Raw genomic sequence first — 17,940 nt, forward strand, 5'->3', positions numbered from 1 at the left:
TGAAGGAGCTCGCTTTGCCAACGTCGGAGGAGCAACTTGAACAGCTTACGGAGCGGCACAATTTGTCGTCCTCTCATCGTCGAGGTTCACCGCCAATGCTTCGGCATCAACATTCCCCATCATCATCTGATGTTGACATGCCAGCAAGACCACGGCATCAACGTCGAGTCTCTTCGTCTCCCTCTTCAGCCGAGTCATGGGTCCCGATGCTGTTCCCGGCGTCCTGGCGTCGTTGGGGGAAAGATCTTCCGACGTTGAAAGACTTTGCCACAACAGGACGATGACAAGTGCCAATGTCTGGGCAGATGTGCTAAGCAGGGATGTCAACTAGCTGCAGGAGTGGTCCCTAGCATCCCAATACCTTACCCCTATTTTTCAAAACTGGGGAGAACCTACAATAGATTTATTTGCAACAGCAGAAAATGCAAAGTGCCATCTGTTTTGCTCGAGGGGAGGGGCAGATCCCAGGTCAATAGGGGAAGCCTTCCTCCGCCACTGGGAAAATTACCTTTTCTATGCATTCCCTCCCTTCGGGTTGGTAGGGCGCGTAGTGACCAAAGTTTTATCAGAAAACACACATTGCATTCTGATAACACCCTTTTGGACCAAGAAAACATAGTTTCCGACACTTTACCGATTAACCAGAGGTCGGTTTGTGCACCTGCCTCTTCAGAAGGATCTATTGCATTGGGGAACGTTTCTCCACCCTGATCCACACCCTCTGCACTTAACAGCATGGCTCATACGCCCCAGAGTACCCTTTCAGTAGAACGCATCTTGGAGTCGGCAAGGAGGCCTTCTACACGCCGCTCTTATGCATCCAAATGGGGGAGGTTTGAGGAGTGGGCCACCTCTTGAGGTTGTGATCCTCGTTCCTGTACAGTGGCTAATGTCCTGACTTACCTGACGCTTCTGAAGGAATCTGGACTGTCGGACTCATCTGTAAACGTCCTCCTGGCTGCTACCTCGGCTGCACATATTTTAATAGATGGCAAACCAATTTTTTCCCATCCTAAAGTATGTTTGTTTATGAGGGGGTTAAAAAACTTGTTTCCCCTTTTGAACCTTTGGCAACTACGGATTTGTGGTTTTTATCATACAAAGTAGCTTTTCTGACTGCCATTACATCTGCACGTCAGGTAGGAGTGCTGGCAGCATTGTCCATGGACACGCCCCCCCTTTCTGCAGGTATTCCGGGACAAGGTTATTTTGCGCCCTAGTGTTACCTTTCTACCAAAAGTGATCACCAAGTTTCATTTGCGACAGTTGTTGGTGCTACCAGTTTTTTTTCCCCAATCCATCTTCCCTATTCGAGAAACAAAGGCACACCTTAGATGTCAGAAGGTCATTGCTTTTTTATTTGGACAGGACAAAACAATTCAGGAAGGACAAATCACTTTTTGTATGTTTTCGTGGCACTAATAAGGGGAATAAAGCCTCTTCTCAGACGATATCGCGATGGATTGTCCAGGCTATTCGTCACGCTTATAAATTGTCGAAGCTGGATTGTCCTTTGAAAGTCACTGCTCATTCCACCAGAGGACATCAGCTGCATTTGCTGCAGGACTTCCGATGTCTGACGTCTGCAGAGCGGCCACCTGGTCAACGCCAGGGACATTCATAAGACCCTATTCCCTGGATGTTGACGCTACAAAAGATGCGGCTGTGGGGAAAGCAGTACTCCAATCAATACTGCGCTCGTAGCCCACCCCATCTATACGGTGAGTCCGCTTGCTAATCTCCCATGTGGGACTGCACAGAACCCACGAAGATGAAAACAGGGTTGCACTTACCTGTAACTGTTGTTCATCGAGTGGTCTTCTGTGCAGTCACACAACCCTCCCTCCGTCTCCACTGGGCTGCTTCTATTGATTGATTCAGCGGCAAGGGGAAGGACTGAGGAGAGATTGCTAGCTCCTCCCACATCACGTGTCTTTGGGCAGGAAAGTCACTCTGTGAAGGGAGGGGCTAGCAGTTTTGGGAGTATTTTGAGCTTTAATTTGGCTAGTTATTTCTCCGAAGCAGGCCTGTGATCTTCGCAAAACCCATGTGGGACTGCACAGAACCCACAAAGATGAACAACAGTTACAAGTAAGTGCAACCCTATTTTCTTCTTCGTCTTCTTAGGTCCCACTGAGGTCCCTCCCCCTTCACAAAGCTGCCATCCCCAGGCTCCAGCCCCACATCTTCAGGAATTTCCCCACTCAGCATTAGCAACCCTACCCCTGCTCATAAAAGCCCCCAGAGATTGCCAGCACAGAGGTGCTGATCGTAGATGGGGAGGGGCTGAGCCCTTCCAGTCGGCCTTCCTGGGGGCACCAGGTTGTCCCCTGTGTGAAACAAAGGGCTGGAAGGGATGGATTGTTGGACTAACCCAGCACAAAGGCTCTCCTGTTCTTCAAGCCACAGAGGTCAATTCCCCTGGAGAAAGCAGCAGCTTTACACGGTGGCCCTCTATGGCCCTGTGCCCCACTGGGGGTTGCCCGTTCCTGGCCACAGGCAGGGGCTAAGAGGGTATGGATGCTATATTTAGGCTGAGAAACTGCTGGAGATTTGGGGATGAAGGCTGGGGAGGACAGGGGCCTCATGGGGTGCAATTCCATCAAGCCCATCCTCCAGAGTTTCCCTTTTCTCCAGGGGGACAGACCAGTATCGACTGGAGATGCGCTGTCATTCCAGGGGATGCCTAGGTCCCACCTGTAGTCTGCTAACCCCTGGTCCTTCCCCCAATCCCGCCCTCCCCAGACTCCACCCAGACATCTTCAGGAAATCCCCACCCCAGAGAGGGCAAACATGACTTTTGGGAGGGTTGTCACGCCCCGCACTTCTTGGTCGTGCAGATGGCTAAGCTGGAGCCTTCCGTGCCAGACATCTTGAAAAGGCTGAAGGAGTCCAACCGAGCCATCAATGTGAAGGCCCTCAAGGTCTTGCGGTACCTTTTGAAGAGCCTGGAGGGTCAAGCCATCAGCCACCTCGCCATCCAAGTGGCCAACCAGATCATCCCGCTTGTCGATGACGTGAGTTTGGCCAGTCGTGCGCGGAAATCATCTCTGCATGTTGGGGGGCGGAATGAGGATTGGAAACTCGCTTTTCTATGCCTCTGTCTCTTCTCTCCCTTTTCTTTTCACTAAGAGAGATTGGAGGGGGGTGTTTCATTGTGTCAGTCCAAAGTTCAATCCCTGGCATCTCCAGTTAAAAAGGCCCGGGCAGGAGGTGATGGGAAAGACCCCTGGAGAGTCACTGCCAGTCTCAGTAGACAATACAAACCTTGTTGGATTAAGGGAAGGGCTGGTGGCTCCACAGCAGAGGTTCTGCTTGGCATGCAGAAGGTCCCAGGTTCAATCCCCGGCATCTCCAGTTAAAGGCTCTAGCAGTAGGGGGTGTGAAAGACCTCGGCCTGAGACCCTGGAGAGCTACTGCCAGGAGATAATTTGGACCTCAATGGACCAAATGTCCAGTTCAGTGGAAGGCACTTTCATTGGCCATCCAATCCCTTCCTTAACTGGATGTCTCTCCACCTTTTATCCGGCTGAGCCCAGGCATCGCACAAAGTGAGACTGGAGGCCATCTCCACCTTCAGTTCCCTCATCGACAACATCAGGAATGAGGACAAGGGGAGCATGAAGGAGCTGGCCGTGCAGACCCTGGTGCCGCTCTTGGTGCACCTGCACGACGTTAGCCCTCAGGTAGCCCAGGTGAGTTGATCTGCCCCTCGGCAGCCTCTGAAGGTCCTAGGCCATCCCTCTCTGTGGCTTCGAAGTCCTCCCCGCTGCTTTCAACACGGTGTCATCATGTCCTGCCTCGGGCAACCGCCAGGACCCAGGATATATGCTGACCCCACCCTGCGCCCCGGAGGGAAGGACCGGAATCAATGGGATGAAATTAATTCAAAAGAAATTCCGTCTCAACATCCGGAAGAAGTTCCTGACAGTCAGAGCAGTTTGTGGAACTGGAGATTTTTAAACAGAGGCTGGATAGCCATCTGACGGAGAGGCTGATTCTGTGAAGGCTCAAGGGGGTGGAGGTGACAGTGGATGAGCGATAGGGATGTGAGTGTCCTGCATAGTGCAGGGGGTTGGACTAGATGACCCATGAGGCCCCTTCCAACTCTTTGATTCTATGATTCTATTCTGTTTATTTTATTCATTTATTCCTTCAATTTGCACATGGCCCTTCTTGAAACATTTGATGAGACCTTAAAAATGAGCAATTTGTGATTTTTTTCTCTAGGGAAGGAAAATAGAGCTTCACACGTGTACGTACTCATGCACCCCTTCGTAAGAATGGAATTTGAATGAATTTCAATTCCCCCCCTCTTCTATTCTAGTTGAGGCGCTACAGAAAGCTTGGTGAACACCTTTTCGTAGAACAGGCATTCTTCTACCTTGACAACTCACAACACTGTCTTAGAGAGGCATCGCTCAAGCTGTTAGGCAAGGCATATGGGGTTTATCTTTATTGTTGTTGTCGTTCTTACCATTACTATTATGTCCCACCTCACGGACCCTTCCAGTCCAACACTCTGTGCCACACAGTGGCCCAAACCCACCAGGAGGTCCACCAGTAGAGCCAGAGCTCCAGAAGCCCTCCCACTCTTGCCCCCCCCCCCCAAGCATCAAGAGCATGGAGGATCACTTCTATTCAAGTAGAGCCAGTCCACATTCAGGATGCAGTCAAAAGGGGAGAGAGGGGCCAATCCAAAGAGACCTTCCTTATCACAAATGGGCAGCTTTTCCTGGGAAGAAGAGGGCATGGTCCCTATATGGGAGGCCTGCAGAGACCTGTGTCTCGATGGAAGGCTATGTGGAGAAAGGGAGGGAAGGCCAAGTGAGGAGACGGAAAGGACAAAGGGAGGAAGGAGTGGGACAGCTCCCAGGTGAAGACAAAGAGAGGCATCCCGGTCAAGAAGCTAGCACCTATATGCCCAAAGAGTGATGTGATCCCCCAAAGTCTAGGTTTGCTGACTCATTCCAACCCCCCCCCCCCCGAATTCTTGCACAGTAAAGGAGCATTTCTTGGCCCCATCTTTGAGGTTACCGAGCAACCAGGTCTGTTCAGAAGGCAGCATAGGAAGCTCATTGGGTCACCTTGGGCCTGTCAGATGTTCTCAGCCTAGCATACCTCGCAGGGTTGTTGTAAGGATAATACTGAGGGAAAGACATGGTGTGGTGGAACTGGCCCGCTTTTATTTTGTCAGCCCTATTCTGCCTTGCCCACCCCCTTTTCTGGCTGGTTGCCAACTCCAGTTGTGCTGCAAAAGGGTCTTTTTGGGTAACCACCTCCACCTGGTTTTAGCACAGGGCCATGTGTAGGGAGGATCAGGTCTTTCAGCTTCCCTTTCCCTCTGTGTCTCCCACAGCCTAGCACGTGAGCACCGTGGGGATAATTTACTGCAACCTATACACCCCCCCCCCTCCCAGAGGAGTAGCTGCTTGTCAAGGTCCCTCCCCTGAATCTGAGACTTCCCCTTGCACTGGACTGGTGTTTCCAAGACTGGGAGCTTCACATAGATCAGAGAGCCACTGCCAGCTTCAAATTTATTCAGGATTTATTTAAAGGTTTATAAGCATCTGTAAACCGCTCCTGCGGAACGGTAGGAATAAAAGGGTAAGGGCAATGTGGGAGGAGGAAGGGTGAGCCCTGTCCGGGATAAAAACTCGGAGGGCCCAATCAGGAGCCACGAAGCGGCTCCTGATTGGGCCCTCTGAGTGTCAATCCAGGGCCAAGAGGCTAATGGCCCATTGGCCGCTTGGCCTGGCCTGGCCTGGGCCGGCCGGGGAGTCACCACTCAGAGGAAGAAGCCTTCCCCAACGGTAAGTCCGCCGGCCGGCCTCCCCGCGGACTCGGGAAAGGAGCAGGGACGCCGCTCCATTCCCGCCCCAGGTCCCTTTATGCTGCAGGGGGGGGCGCTGCGGTAGGCGGGGGCCTTCTACTGGGCCCAGGAACAGCCCCGCCGCATCGCATAAGCAGCAAGCCTACTCCTGGGGTCGGGAGAAGGCCCCGAGTCACGGCCAGGTGTGATCCCCTGTGGCCCCCCCAATCGTCCTCAGCCTCCGCCTCCGCCTCCGCTTCCCGGCCCCCCAAACACACAGCCTCCCACCACTCTCTTCCACAGCAACCCCCCCTCGCCCCCCCTCTCTGCCTCTTTCTCTCCCTCTCGCATGCTCTGTTTCTGTCTTTCTCCTTTGCTTTCTTTCTCCCTTTCTTCCTGCCTTCTCTCCATCCATTAACCCACCCCTTAATCTCCTTTCTCCCTCCTATAAGCCCATTTCTCTTCTGCCTTTCTTTCTCCCATTCTTGCTCCCATCGTTTACTCTCCTTTCTCCCTCCCAGGCCTCCCCCAACCACCCACTGCCCGCTAGTGCCTGCTGTATTTTCTCTACAGCGGGCTTAAAATTTAGTATCTTATTAGCACAGTTAAGCAACAAGTCAAAAGAAATTGTGTAAATCACAACCCTTTTGTCCCTCTCCTAAAACATACCCTATCTGGTGTTAAAAACAGAGTCAGCACCTTCCTTCAGAGGTTCCAAGTTTTGCTTGTTTATTCCTCAGCTCACCTGGCAGCCACGTGGTCCAAGATGGCTGCCCATTTCCTCTCAAACCAGTGCAACCCCAGGCCAGTTCCATCACAGTAGGATATAAGCCACTCTGGTCCCCATTGATGGGCTGTAAGTGAATAAGGGTTGTTTTTTATACCCCACTTTTGACTACTACAAGGAGTCACAAAGTGGCTGACAATTGCCTTCCCTTCTTCTCCTCCCAACAGACAACCTGTGAGGTAGATGGGCTGAGAGAGCTCTGACAGCTCTGTGAGAACAGCTTCTAACGGGACTGTGATGAGCTCAAGGACCTTAGTGGGTATAATGCTATAGGGTCCACCCTCCAAAGCTTCCGCTTTCTCCGCTGAGTTGATCTCTGTCCCCTGGAGTTCAGTTGTGATTCTGGGAGATCTCCCTGCCCAATCTATAGGCTGGCAACCTTCTCTGGTCCTCTCTGATCGCGGTTGGTATTTGTGTCCCTAGAAATCATCGCTATCGGATCGAGGAGTGAAGACACCCTGAGTGCAATTTCGACTGGTGAGTTGCAGTTCTGTTGCCATGCCCCCTGGACTTCCCACACGGACTAGAGGACCTCTTGGTGGGGGGCACGGCTGAAGCATGGCATCAGGGAGGCCTGCTCTGTGTTGGGAGATTCGTGCAGATTTGTCAGTGGACCTTGGGGATGGGAGGGCTGTTGTAGGCCAAGAACCTCAGCAGGGTGTGTGGTCTCAGCTCCTGGTGGGAAATTCCAGCAGATTTGTGGGTGGACCCTGGGGACGGGAGGGGAGGGATCTCCGTGGATCATGAGGCCCTAGAGTCCACCGTCCCAAGCAGCCATTGTCTCCTGAAGAACAGATCTTTACTCTGCTTTGGTTCGGCCTCACTTGGAGCCCTGCGTTCAGTTTGGGGTATCGCAGTTGAAAAGGGATGTAGACAAACTGGAGCGTGTCCAGAGGAGTGCAACAAAGATGGTGAGGGGTTTGTGAAAGTCCTGCAGAATGCAGGGGGTTGGACTAGACGACCCAGGAGGTCTCTTCCAACTCTAGTATTCTATGATCTCTGTAGTCTGGATAGAGGCTGTAATACCGGCATATCTCCAGACTTGGCCTGGAGGTTGTTAGCCTTACACAATTTGAGAGCCAGTTGTAGGGCTAGCGCTCATGACTGCTTGGGAGGGCAGACTCCTTAGCATTAGCCTCCACTGAGGTCGCTCCCTGCCCCAAACCCTGCCCACTCTCGACTCCACCCCCAAAGTCCCCAGGTATTTCCCAACCTGGGGTTGGCAACCCTTACCATCTGCCTCCCCATCTTCTCTGGCTCACCTGTCCTGTTCCCTCCCCGTCCCCGCCCTATCTCCTGTGCCCTTTGTCCTCTCAAAGCCCGGCCTCCCTCTGACTTTTCTCTCCTCTCCTTCTAGTCGTCAACTTGGTGAAAAGCGACCCTGAGCAGAACACCACGGACCTGGTCCCACTGGTCATGCAAGCCATGGCCAGAGATGCATCATCGGCCACCCTTCAGAGGAGCTGCTTTGGGAGACTCAGACATTTCTTCCGGCGATAGTGGAATTATCGTGTATATTTGTAGAATTGTATATAGATATTAGATATTGTAATTAGATATTAGATATATTAGATATATAGATATTGTAATTAGATATTAGATATTAGATATATTAGATATACTAGGTATATTAGGTGTATTAGGTATATAGATATTGTAGTTAGACATTAGAATTGTATATAGTTTTAAATTAGTATTATTCATTGCCTGGCAGTGTGGTAAGCGGCCAATGAAGATGCAACACCTGTACTTGGCGTAACAAAGGCCACAACTTTATTAACTGCCCCCTGACTTGGGGGTTGGCTTGGCACGAGGCGAGGAGTGATCCCCGTGCAGCCGTCCGGCTGCTAACCTGGGCACAAGGGGCGCCCTGGGTCCTCCTTCCTCCCAGCCGGAAGGAAGGCTCCCTTGCCCCTTGGATGCCCTCCTGGGAGGAGGCGGTTGATGGTTGTCGGGCGTCCATCGCATACAACCATCCCTACCTCCTGGCCCCGAGCCCCTGACCTTCCCAGCCGGGTAAGGCCGCACTCGGAGTTGGCCGATCTCTTATTGAGACCCCCAACCCCAAACTGCTCCCTGGCCAAACTACTCCACCTCGTGCCCCTATTCCGCCACTGAACGGGGGGAGTTTCCCCCCATTCCCGCCAACCCCCCAGAAACCGACCCGCAAAGTAACAAGGCTGCCTTCAAACCATGCAGCCATAACTCGGTTCCCTAATCGGAGAGATGAACTCCGTCCCTCCGAAACACGTTAGACGCTGCGTGCGTGATCTCAGCGTGCCGAATCACAGCCCCGCCCAACTCGGCCATCAACTTCCGCGGTTCACGATTAATTTTCTCCTTGGCCCGGTGCACTTTCTCCGGCCGGTGAGCATGTCTCCATGCTCTCCCATCCAGCTATTCCGACCATATCAAGTATGTCTGAGGCCAACGCTGCCGTAGCAGTCTCATGTCATCAAACACCTTGCGGCGAAGCTGCAGGCCCGTCGTTTCAGGCAGGTCATTCTCCCCCAGCTGAATCACCAGTATTGCCGGGGCCCCGATCCATGCACCTCGCGGGACACTACATCCAGTAGGGCTGGCCACTCCATGCCACGGTGACCGGACCACTTGACTCCAAGTTTCTCCTCCAGTCCCAGCTGGGACCCCCATCTGGACGCTCCGGCATACCGACTCGCCCAAAAGACGATGCTGTGACCCACGATCACGGCCACAGGCTTCAATGGGCTCAGTCCTGCAAACAAGTGACACGTCATGAGACAATCTCACCTTACATAAGTGGCATAGGCCCCTGATTTCCACCGCCCAATGCTCATTATCTCCCCGGGCTCAGCCCCGTCCCTGAACACCTGTGTGACGGCGCCTATCCTAAAAGAGTGCGTGCCATACCACTCTGGGCATAGGCCCGCTTCCCGCAAGCAGAGTTTCAACACTGCTGCGAACTGAAACCTGGACAGGAAAGAGCCATCCCTGTGGATAAGCAGAAGGCCTGTGCAGCCCGGTTGGGTGGACAAGTACCAGCACAGATTCCGCACGGGACATGCTGCCCTGTGATCCGAACTGCGGAGGAAGACCGCGGTGCCTTTGCCCCCTTGGTCCGTTTTTGACCTCCTGAACCACAACTCCACTCCACCTGCTGTGAACCGGACATCTTCAAACCGGAGAGCAGGGGACCCACCTGCCCTCCGCGTTCAAGCTACGATTTCGGAGCATCTAAACGCCCCGTAAAAGGCTAGCGTGAAAGCCGCCCGGAACAATTTCTCCTAAAACACCGAGGAACAGACGGTCCGGAGCTGGGCTAAAATCCGCAGCAGAATGTCCCTCGTTATTGGATGCCTGGCTTCAGATGCTGCCCCCGCAGACCTCCCCCAACCCTTTATGGCCTTTCTGGCTAGAAAGGAAGAGTCAGGGTCCCAAGACCTGGCCCCTCTGTTTTGTTGTGAGCTAGGGGAACCCCCAACTCCTCCGCTAACTCTCAAAAAACCCTCAGGCGTTCGGCGCAGCCACCCGTTCCCCCAAGCAAACAGGAAGTCATCCATTCCAAAAAGGTGCTGAACCGTTCGAAGGCCGCACAAGACACCAAACATGGGCATGGTTCTGTCAACGTACCACTGGTCGCCGAACTGGATTCCCAGGAGGTCGAAATCATCAGGGTGAATAGGAAGCAGCCGAAACGCCAATTGAATGTCGCTCTTGGCCAGCAGCGCACCAGGCCCGCATCCCCGGATCATGGCCACCGCATTGTCAAAGGATGCGTAGCGTACGCTGCACTCCTCGTCCGGTATGGCGTCGTTGACGGACCCTCCGTACGGATAGGACAAGTGGTGGATAAGCCTGATTTGTCCAGCGGCCTTCTTCGGCACTACCCCCAGTGGCGACACCCGCAGGTTAGGTAGGGGCGGCCTGTCATAGGGGCCTGCCATGCGCCCCGCTAGACATTCCTTACTCAACTTATCCACCACAATCTCCGGAAGGTCTTGTGCAGAACGGAGATTCTTGCATGCGGTGGGCATCCGGTCCCCCGTGAAAGGAATCCGGAACCCTTCCGTGAAACCTTTGGCCAAAAACAACGTGTAATGTATTGAGTTAATTGGGCCAACTGCCCCTTTAAGGCTTTGCAGACATCTCCCTTGTATTGAGTCTATTTAAGTTGCACGTGTGTTTTATTAGCTGCTGGTTGTTAGGTGCCCCTGTGCACAATAAACGGTTTTTGTAGAACGTGTGTCTCTCTCACTATTTAATAGTGGCGACAAAGGTGGGATTTTGGCCCACAGAGAGAGAGTGAGAGAGAAGGAATGGCAACACAAGGGCACATTGAAGAGTTCGACGTGTCTGACCCAGGGAAGTGGGAAAGCTACGTTGAGCGGTTTGAATTTTATGCCATTGCGAACGGCATCACAGATGCCGACAGGAGGAGGGCACTTTTCTTCAGTGTGTGCGGGGCTCGGACTGATGAACTGGCGATGGCTCTGGTGGCCCCAGCCCTATTGACGGCGACCTCAATAGAGAATGTTCTGGCCACGCTGACCGCCCACTTCACCCCCCGGCCCTCGGAAATGGCACGGAGGCAGCTTTCTTCCTGAGGGGGCAGAAGCCGGGCGAAAGCATTGCCTCGTACGTGGCTGAATTGAGGCAACTGGCCCAGCATTGCAACTTCCGAGACCTCGAAGAGGCCCTGCGAGACAGACTAGTCTGTGGTCTTCGGGATGAGGCGACACAGAGGAAGCTGTTTGCCTGACAGTCACTTACGTTCCAGGCCGCCGTGGACGAGGTACTGGCAGCGGAGGCGGCCGAGGCCAGCACGCGAGCAGTCAGGCAGGCACGAGGCCCCAGGGGCCTGACGGGCGAGCCGGAGGAGCCGCCAGGGGAGGAGACTCATAGCCTGCGGCCAGGAGCTGTGCTGGCCCGTAAAGCACCCACAGAAGAGCACAGTGAGAGGGCAGAGAGCCCCCAATGGTGTGGGAGCTGTGGAGGGCCCCATGCCAGGAGCTCATGCAGGTTTAGGGAGGTGCGGTGCCGGGCCTGTAAGAAGTGGGGGCATATTGAACGGGTTTGCGGGGCAAAGAGAGGCTCCAACACAACGCAAGCGAAAGGCAAGGCGTGGTCGCAGTCAAGCTCCAGAGCCTGTGAGGTGGCCGTGGACAAAGAGGGGGAGCCCGAATACCTGGTCCAGAATTTGCGGCAGGAGTCGGCTCGGAAAATCACGGTCCAAGTGAAGCTCAACGGCTTGCCCTGTAACATGGAGGTGGACTCCGGTTCCGCTTTTTCAATCATCCCGGAGTCCTTGTTTGAGCGCATCCGACTCAATGGGAGTTTGCAGTTAGAGAAATTTGATCTGCCTCTGACTGATTTCCAGAGGAATCGGGTGCCACACTTTCGGTGGCGGAAAGGAATTATGCCCAGATAGATAGGGAGGCCCTAGCCATGGTCGTGGGGGTGCGGAAATTTCATGATTTTTGTTATGGCTGCCCATTTACCATTTTAACCGACCACAAGCCCCTTCTGGGTTTATACGCTCCTCATAGGCAAACTCCTCAAATTCTGTCCCCCCGGGAACTCCGTTGGGCTATATTTTTGAGTGCTTATAATTATGAGTTGGAGTATAGACCTGGGGCCAGGATGAGCCATGCCGATGCCTTAAGTAGGCTCCCATTACCAACACCGGCTGAGGACCCTTCCCCGGCACATGGGGTCATGTTGCTGGAGACCTTGCCAGCCCCACCGCTTCATGTGGGAGATATTGCATCTGCGCCTGCAAAAGACCCAGTAGTGGCCAGGGTTTTGAACTGGGCATGGCGAGGGTGGCCAGCACAGGTGCCAGGGGACCAGTTCGGGCCATTTGCATCAAGGCGGGCAGAACTGTCTGTTCACAAAGGGTGTCTTTTGTGGGGGGCAAGAGTGATTATTCCAGAGCAGCTGCGGTCACGAGTGCTGTCAGCACTTCACATCGGACATCCTGGCATGGTGCGGATGAAGGCACTGTCCCGTAGTTATGTCTGGTGGCCAAAAATGGACGTGGACATTGAGGGGTGGGTACAGAAGTGTGCTGCCTACCAGGAGTCCCGGCAGCTGGCAGCTCATGCCCCGGTGCATCCATGGGAGACAGCCAGGGGGCGCTGGTCTAGGCTTCATATAGATTTTGCGGGCCCGTATAAGGGGCAAATCTTCTTAATTGTTGTGGATGCTTATTCCAAGTGGCTAGAAGTGTTGCCAGTCCCATCAATGACAGCGCAAGCAGTTATCAAAGAACTGCGCCGCCTGGTTGCATCACATGGCATCCCGGATGTAATAGTTTCGGACAATGCTGCACAATTTAGGGGTGCCGAGTTCGAGACATTTCTGGCAAATGGACTTGTGCGCCATGTGACATCAGCGCCCTTCCATCCGGCGACCAATGGCCAAGCAGAACGCATGGTGAGGACGACTAAGGATTCACTGGCACGGCTGGTGCACGGGGACTGGGGCCAGCGGCTTGCAAGTTTCCTGCTAGGCCAACATGTGACACCCTGCATGTCCACTGGTCGTAGCCCGGCGGAATTATTGATGCACCGCCGCCTGACAACATTGCTGGACAGATTGCACCCAGATTTGGGGGAGCCCAAGGTGCCTGGAGAGAAGTTGGGAGGTCGGAAACCAAGGGTGTTTTTTCCATCTGACAGGGTGTATATCCGGAATTATGCAAATGGGCCTGTGTGGTTGACAGCGGAAGTCCAGGAGGCGACGGGTCCAGTGTCATATAGGGCAGTAACTCCAGATGGGAAGGTCTATAGACGTCATGTTGATCAAATGAGACGGAGGGTCCCCACAGATAGCCCTGTTCGTATGGAAGAGGCCAATGGGCAGGGAGGTCTGGCATGTGACCAGGGAACCAATCAGGAGCAGATCTAGCACCGAGTGTGGGCAGCAAGGAGGCTGAGCCAAACAGCGATGCCTCAGGAGAGCAGGGCATTCCCCCTGATCCCGCAGACAATGAGGGCCCTCTACCAAGACGGTCACAAAGGGTGCGTTTGAGACCGCAGTATTTGAGGGACTATGTTGAATAGGGGGGGAGGGGTGTAATGTATTGAGTTAATTGGGCCAACTGCCCCTTTAAGGCTTTGCAGACGTCTCCCTTGTATGGAGTCTATTTAAGTTGCACGTGTGTTTTATTAGCTGCTGGTTGTTAGGTGCCCCTGTGCATAATAAAGGGTTCTTGTAGAACGTGTGTCTCTCTCACTATTTAATACAACACATCCCCCTTCTTGGGATATTCCCTCAACCAGTCAACCAGGGGCCCCAACTTAATGGGGGTAGACGCCACCCGTGATAACTCAAGCTGACTTGCCAGCCCCTTCTGCTGCCCTCGGCCTCATGCTGGTCTCCCCTGCTTCTGGAGGCCTCACCCGGCCGGGCGCGGGAACGCTGCCCGGCTATCGCTGCTCCCGCTGGACTGGTCCTCCGACGCAATCACTGCCCTCCCACGGCCCGAATCCCAAGCTCCGATCGGGCCGGACGGGCAAGCCGCATCCCGTTCCCTCCCACCGTCACGAGGCGAGGCCTCGAGGAGTATCTCCGGACAGCACGCTGTCCTCCGGCTCCTCCAGAGGCAAAGGAGCGAGGTCCTCGCCTCGTGGCGCTTAAATACGGCGCCGAGGCCCGCCCCCTGCCTCGTCATCAGGACGCGCATTTGTGTCTCTTGCCCGCCCCCTCGCTGCGGCAACCACGGCTGCCGCTGACTCGCGGCTGTTCTTAGTTTTAGAAAAATCGTCCCTAGTTTAAAAAATTATTGTTCATCGTTATATAATATTACTGTTATTATTGTTAATATTATTGTTAAGAATTATTGTTAATAGTTTTAGAAAAAAATATTCATAGTTTTAGAAAATTATTGTTTATAGTTTTAGATAATAAAGTTATATGTTTATTATTAATTAATGCAAAGGATGCTTGAAATTATTTGGGATGAGCAGATCTTGGACATAAGTGGTGTGATGTTTGTACAAGATACAGGAAAAGAGCCAGAGTCCAGGGTGTAGTCTGCAGGGGGCTTTTTACCTGCTCCCAGTTCGTATGAATCCCTCCTGTCTACACTGAGTTGTATTTGCATTTTGATATTGGGCACTTTAAATTTTCCCTCTGCAACATATATAATTGATCAGGAGTGACCCTACCTTTCCCCTGCAATATCCAGAAGTGGATATAAGCCTCGATATTTCAAAAATCGCCATCAGGAAGTGTGCAGATTTCTGCTTTTTGCAAATTAACTTCCTGCCTCGTGCCTCCAATGCTATAGGAAATCAGATCTCCCTTATTGGCCAGGTGTCAGTTCAAAGACTTCCTGGTCCCCGGTTACAAGGCTTCTTTTAAAGTTACTGTGGCCCACTGCCCTAATGCTCTCGGACTCTGGTCGCTATGGTAATGTTTAAACATCCCTTCCAAATAACATACAGACACGCCACAACAATGAACATAAGGAACATTTTATTTTCATGGAAATTTTAACTCATGACAATGACAAATCAATGGGAACCCTGAGCTTGTTTCTCTGCAACGAGGTAGTCCCATGTGTGCCTGACGGATTGTGGATGAAGTAAAGGGCCGGGGGGGGGGGTGGCGTCCTTTGTGTCCCATTTCCAGTTAGTCGATGGACCACATGTGGTCCATGGCCCACAGGTTGGGGATTGCTACTCCAGAAGACCTAACTTCTCTCAGAAGAGATTTGCCTCTTGGATTTATTCCCCCCTCCTCTGCTGTCTCCCCCTTCAAGAAAAGAAAGAGACTCCTGCTGTGCTTGACTCCCCTCCCCACTCTGAGCTTCCCCAATCAAGTCCAGAACACTTTCTGTTTCAAATGGGAGAAATAGAGGAAGACCTGAGTTCAAATCGATTTAAATTCAGTAGGATCCCCAATGGAAAAACAAAGTAAGTGCGGAATCAGCCCAGGATCACCTTAAAGTCTAACCAGACTTGTGGCAGGGGAGGATCTTTTGTGAGAAATGGCTCCCTTTGTCAGATACCATTAGAAGGTGAGTCCACCTGTCCCTGTATCTTAGAGAGGGGATTGATTTCAGGTACTGAGTGACAATGCAAATGACAATGCAGAGAAAAAAGACCCTGGTAGAAACGGTCTGATACATGTCCCTTCATCTTCCCACAACATTCCCAAAATACCTTTTCCCATTCATGACGCTTGGAAAGGCAGTTGACTTGGCAGCTTCCTTTTTCAGGCTGGAAGACTTGATGTCTCTTTGAAACTTTGCCTCCCCCCCTTCGCCACTCAAATAATGCAGGATGCAGGATGCATTCAGGAGCAGATGCAAGGTGACAGATGTCTTATGGCAGCATAGGCAGGGCAGAGTTTTCAAATCTTTGGGAATAGTAGGGATCAGTTGGGAATCCCAGGGGGTGAGGTCTGTAAGTTGGTCTGCAGCTTTTCCAAACAGAGATTAAGAAGGTTACTAACAGTTGAGACAGTCAGAGATTTTCAAAAGGCTCCTTCTCTGCAGATTCATGAATGCAGAGAGAGAGAGACATTACAGTCCCAAAAGGACAAAGGGGCCTGAGGTCTGGGGGTGACAGCATGATTGTTATGCAAATTCAAAGTACTCGAATTCAAGGCTCTAAACTTAAAAGAGAGAGAAGAGAGAAGAAGTGGTAAGTAGATGTGTATTGCTTGTTGCATTAGAAGGGTTGTCAGTAGAGACACCTTTCACTACAGACTGAAAAAGCAGGTTCAAAAACCTGGAGTCGGATTACAGAGAAAACTTCTGGGCAGGAGTTGGGAACCAAAAAGAAAAACCATTTGCAGTGGCAGTGGAATGCCATATTCCACCCAGAAATCACAAAACAGAAAAATAAAGATTAAACAATTCAAAAATGCAAACCCTCAAAATACAAATACCAAGAGAAAACCCTGGGAAGAATGTCAGAGACACTGACAGACGCATTATGGAACATCTACTCAGTATGGCATAGAACATACCTGGAGGTTTTACCAAAAACAAACCTAAAAATACAGATTTTGACAATAGAAGGAAAAGTTCCCTTATTGGCATAAGAGAGGAAGACCAAGAGACATAAGGATAGCCATCCTTAAACCAGTAACATTTCACAATACCAGGTTAGGTCAGGCAGAACTTCTAGTCTGTTGATTTTGGGGATTCAATCAGAAGACAATATCTATAAGAGCTAAGAATGACACAACAATAATGCAAGACAATTACCACGGGCACAACATTGTGGCTCAAACCCCCCAGCCGAGATTCCCCCCAGAGGTGGTGATGAAGCCACAGGAGTAGATCTGTGAAGAGCAAAATCGGGCTCCGAATCAAGGTGGCCAAGCAGTCCTTTTATGCAGAGCTGGAAATAACCAAGCTGTTAAAAAAAATGAAAATGTCAGTTGAGAACAATTTTCGTCCCCAGGACTGTTTTCAAAGGCATAAAGATACACAATGAATATTACAGGTAGACAAAAATAGAGGAGACACTCCTGCAAGAAAGAAGGTTGTCAGTGTGGGGGCCAGGTCTACCAGACCTGCCCATAAATGTTATCTGTTAGGTAGACATGTGGCGGTGTACAAGTAAGATCTGAAAAGCAAGAGTTACACGTTCCTTCAAACATCCTGCAATCAGGTTGCTGTGACGTCAAAGAGAACTAAGAATATTCAGTGACTCAATTACAGAGGCATATTCAAAATACACCACACATTGAGCAAGACTGAAATGAAAATTCTGCACCAGAAAGGGCAGTCTTATTCTACTAATGGAAATAAATAAATCAAAAGACACAGTTCACAAAATAAGAGATTGCAACATGCATGGCCAAAATGTCCAAGTTGAAAAACATTGCTAGATTACAGTAAGAGAACCTGGAAATCAAAAGTCACCTTCAAAACAATCTTTAAAGGATTAGAACAAAAAAATAAATAAATAAGAAAGAAGGTTATCTTATATAAATGCACAAAACAAATAACCTCAAAGGGAATCAAAGGATTTTTTCTCCTCCCCCCCCCCCCCATATACCAAGTTACTGTTCCTTTAAGGGTCCGGAGCTAGAAATGTAGCTGCCGCTAACAATTGCCAGGCTGATCAGGTGTCCATTACCCTGGAAATTCTAATTAGAGAGTTAAACATGCTAATGTGACCCACTGAATAGGAAGGAGTAATTGAAGAGGCGAAGTCAGAAACTCAAAACACACACACAAACACACAAAAACATTAGAAGGGAGAATGAAACATTGGTCTTACCTGAAGGTTTCTACTCCAGTTTGGTGTAGTGTTTAGGAGTGCAGACCTCTAATCTGGCAATCCTGGGTTCGATTCTGCACTCCCCCCCTCCCCATGCAACCAGCTGGGTGACCTTG

Source organism: Paroedura picta, chromosome 15 (genome assembly GCF_049243985.1).
Source record: "Paroedura picta isolate Pp20150507F chromosome 15, Ppicta_v3.0, whole genome shotgun sequence".
In the NCBI taxonomy this organism is placed as follows: domain Eukaryota; kingdom Metazoa; phylum Chordata; class Lepidosauria; order Squamata; family Gekkonidae; genus Paroedura; species Paroedura picta.